This window comes from Octodon degus, unplaced genomic scaffold (assembly GCF_000260255.1).
Source record: "Octodon degus isolate 3935 unplaced genomic scaffold, OctDeg1.0 scaffold00113, whole genome shotgun sequence".
Classification (NCBI taxonomy): Eukaryota; Metazoa; Chordata; class Mammalia; order Rodentia; family Octodontidae; genus Octodon; species Octodon degus.
In genome coordinates this window covers 6,695,140-6,699,565 of record NW_004524689.1, presented here as the reverse complement: position 1 = coordinate 6,699,565, position 4,426 = coordinate 6,695,140, and the positions used below count along the sequence as shown (strand labels likewise).

Here is a 4,426-nt window from a genome sequence, read left to right as displayed (position 1 = left end):
CGGCCACAACACCGAGTTATTCAACGGGACCAAGCCGAGGTTTGCCTGAACAGGATCATCACACAGCAAGCCCAGCACAGTGCTTCCTAACTAGTTCTACAGCTCTTCGGGCAGTGTCTCAGTTTTTGACTCAAGTTTCTTCATCTGAAAAAATGGGGAAAGTAGGACCAGACTGTCCACAAGTGAAATGAGTTAACAAATACAAAGTGCTTAGAGAAGAGCCTGCCACCTGCAAAGTCCTCAAGGTGAGTGAGCCCTTATGTGTGTCACTGCTGCTGCTGCTGCTGCTATTTACACAATGACATCTGCCAAACTGTTGCCAAAACTTGAGATGGGAGCTGGGGAGTAGCGCAGTGGCACAGCGCTTGCCCAGCACAAACACGCCCAGAGTTCGAGCCCTAGCGCTGCCTAAATAAATAAATACACTGGATGAAAGAGCAAATGAAGCAAAGAATCAAAGTTGTCAAAGAGGGCAATGGTGGAGGACATATAGTTGAAGGACGTGCTTTGGTATAAATATGATAGCAAATATTTTTTAAAATTATGCCTATCGGGGGCTGGAGAGATGGCTCAGTGGTCTAAAGCACCTACTTGAAACAAGCTTGGCAAAAGCACAGGGACCGCGGTTCGATCCCCCAGCACCACATGCCAGCCAGCCCCGCCCCCTGGTGGGCTGAGCTGGCCACACACACACACAATAAATGTAATAAATAAAAATAAATAAATAATTTAAAAAAAAAAATTATGCCTATCGGGCCGGGGAGATGGCTCAGTAGAATAAGCGCTTGCCTGGCAAGCACAAGGGCCTGAGTTCAATCCCCGGTTCCAAAAAAAAAAAAAAAGTAAAAAAAATAAAATAAAATTATGCCTATCAACATTTACAGGGGCCGGAAAGATAGCTCAGTAGAGGGGCCAGGGAGATAGCTCAGTAGAATAAGCACTTGCCTGGCAAGTGCAAGGGCCTGAGTTCAATCCCCAGTTCCACCAAAAAAATAAAAAGAAAAAAAGAAAAAACATTTACATACATAGGACCTGAAATACACACACACACACACACACACATCCACAAGATAGCTGTAAACGTATCAACTGAGTATTAAGTAATAAAAAGTACTACATTACAAAGGACAATGAAGTTCTACCTGGAATAAGTGCTTGCCTGGCAAGTGCAGGGTCCTGGGTCCAATCCCCAATACCGCCAAAAAATAAATAAATAAAATAAAGTTCTACCTGAAAATCATGGAAACTACAATGGCATGAGCAATTGCAAGGAAAGGAGTGAACTGGCTTTATCCCACCATAGTCATACCACAAAGTTTAAGGTCCTTGAGAGTAAAGAACTAAATATCCACTTGCAGTCTCAGCCATCTGGCAATAACTATAATAAAAGTAAACAAAATGAATCACTGGGCTGCTGACCAAAAAGCCCAACTCACAGAGAAGTCCAGGACACCGCTGTGACGCTTCCCTAGCAGTCACATCACACCTGTTTATCTTTCAGGATGTCTTTTGAAAAGTTCTTGAAGTAGCACTTCTATTTATTTTCTTTTATGAAGTCCAGAAGCTCACCACTATGTGTTCAAACAAAGCCTTCTTTCAAAGAGAACTGCATGAAGTAGGCATGACACACCTTTAGCATCAGAAGTTGTGAATTTTCACCTGTCCCTTTTCACGACCACAGAGCTATGTTCATTCCCGGGAAAGACCTGCTGTGACAAGCACCCCTGGAAACAGGTTTACAAACCTGGCAAGGGCCCACTGTTCTCCTTTACTCTGTACACAGGTCAAGAGCAGGACAGGAAAATGGGCTGGAAAACTTAGGCCTAGAGAACGCTGCTGACGGACTCTTCTTATGCACAAATTCCCTGTCCAAGTTCCAGGTGGGAAGGCAGGAGAAAAAAGGAAAACCACAGTGGTATCTGTTCTTCAAAAGGAAAAAACTATTTGGAGAGAAAAAAGGAAATCTGAGTTCATATCTGATCTCACAAAGGAAAACAGTGTCCTAAGCATCAGAAGCGGAACATAATAGGGTAAATTCTGGAAAAACATTCATCAGCACACAGCTGCTTAGGCTTATAAAAATCTAACCTCTACATCAGATTCACAATGAACAGATCTGATTTTGTCAAATGATGAAATTACATTTAACCACAGTTCCTCAGATCTTTATGCAGCTAAGTAACTCTAAATATTAAAAACTTAGAAAAATTTATTTGGGGCATGGAATTATAAAACATTCTGTAGTTCTTTCATATTAATGTATACAAAAAAATATTAGTTCCTGTTGAAGCCATATTGTATTCAAGCAGGCTTTAAAAAGACTAATGATAAAAATTACAGACTACAGTGTTAAGATCTAGAGAAGTACACAGGAAAATTTTTAACTAGTTCACCTTAAGAGGTTGTTAGAATTTATTGTTAAGCAATGGGTGCTATGGGCTGGGAATGTAGCTCAGGGAGAGAACATTTGCTTAGTGTGTTCTGTCCCCAGTACACAAAGCCAGGAGGGGAAATGGAGTCTGAGATAAAGAAAAGGAATGAATGACACAAAGAGGACAGCAAGTATGCCATCACTCGGGTCCCATCCACACCGAGGATGCAGGAAAAGACAGATTCACAGGCTCACACTGAAACCAGTGTTGATCGTTTGCAGTTGCTTCACCACGCCAACCTAGGTGCAGTCCTCACATCCCTTCCTCAAAGTGCACACTGACCGCCTCACTTTATACTCCAACCACAATACCAGCAAAATTAGAGAACACCACCTCACTTCTTAGAAGAGAACAAGCACTAACGTTTCATTATGACTAAGCCAAACAGACAAAATGCCAGCCTTTAAATAAAGCCTCCACCATGATATCACTTTTGAAGTTACTCAAGCTTGATCAGCGCACTGCCATTGGGCTCAGGCACAGTGCAACACAAAGCAGCATGTCTGTGTTGGCAGCACAGCTGCCCAGACCAGCAAGAGATTTATGAGCAAGGGATCCGTTGACAGTCTAATTTCAGCTACCTCCAGATTCCACAAAGATGACAACCTGCGTACTCAGAAATTCTGTTGCAGGCCTCTCAACCAAAAGAACCTTCCAGTTCACTTAATCTCTGCACGCTGAGCTTCTCTGCAAATCTGCCCATCCAACGCGATTCGATGTGATAACCGGAGGCCTCCATGCTGCCCAAGTGGCCTCACAGCAATGTCCGACCGCCTATGCGCAAGGAAGGCATCGGCAGGCCTTCCACCTCACTGGCCAGACCAGGTGGGGACAGAAACAATGAATACACAATTTCACCCCAACAAGAATGCAACCTCGACGGCGGCTCACTTGGGAAGCTCATTTTAGCAATTCCACCGGAGAGGAAAAAGTGATCGGGAGCTCCGGGCTGATTCTGCGTCTGGGGATGTTTTGTGTGGCATGAACAATGACTGGCTTGCTCGGGCGGCCTCCCAACCCCCACCACTTGGCTTCTGGTGCGGCCAGTCACCCTGTGAGCTGCCAGGGGCTGTCACTCGGTGCCTTCCAGCAATCGGACTTGGCTCCTAAAGGATTTGTCAGCTCATCCTCCCAATATGGCTGCCGCGATCCTGGGCGGCTCAACGCGGGCCACACCAGCTCCCTCGAAGCTGGCCACCGGCCAGCGACCCCCTCCCTGTCCTTGCCGTCGCGCCCTCTCGGCCGGTCCCTGCTCCCTCCTCGGTCCCCCAGGCACGAGAGGATGCCCTTTCCTGCTTGCGTCTGGCACCGGGGCGGAATCGCATTCCCACCTGAACCCCCACGCCAACATCATTGGGGGGCAAGATAAGAGACTAGGAGCGTAGCGGCGCTGACCCCCGAGCTGCGAAGCGCGCCGAGCCCGAGCCCGAGCCCGAGCCCCGAGCCCGAGGCCGGCAGCACCACGAGTCCCTCTGCACCTCTTGGCCTGCCTCTCGGGGGGGACGCGGAGACGGGACAGACGACGGGGTCTGGGCGGGTCCTGCGGGCCCCAAAAGACCGCCGGCCCGAGTCGCTGCTGGCCGGGGTCCCTTCCCCGCCCCCACTCCGAAGGCGAGGCTCCCCGCTGCCCCGCGCCCGCGACCCCGCCCGGGTCCGGCCCTCGTTCTTTCCTCGGAGCTGTCCCCGGTGGCAGTGACACCAACCGCCGCCCGCCCTGCCGCTTACCTCAGCCGCGATGCGGACCCCGGGCAGGCCGGCTGGCGGTCAGCAGGAGGCGCGGCGCGCGGGGGCGCGGGAGGCCGGGCACCGACGCACCTCAGCGCAAGACGCGGCCGCCGCCAGCCGCACAGCGCCGCTCCGCCGCGCCATCACGCAGCGACCCGGCTAGGCATCAAGAGCGGCAGCGGGAGGAAACTGACAGCAGCTGAAGCCCGCACGGACGCCTCCCCGGGGCCACCGCCGTCTGACTGCCCAGCGTCGCGGCTTGAGAAACT

At 50.0% G+C, this 4,426-nt stretch overlaps 1 protein-coding gene across 8 annotated transcripts in view; it reads right to left on the bottom strand.

Annotated features, from left to right (window-relative positions):
* Kif1b (kinesin family member 1B) overlaps positions 1–4,426 on the bottom strand; it is a 164,942-nt gene extending 160,516 nt beyond the window's left edge. For all 8 annotated transcript variants that reach the window (XM_012516574.2, XM_023699405.1, XM_023699403.1 and 5 more), the window contains exon 1: positions 4,158–4,426. The gene's annotated coding sequence lies outside the window, so the exon portion shown is untranslated. The remainder of the gene's footprint in view (positions 1–4,157) is intronic.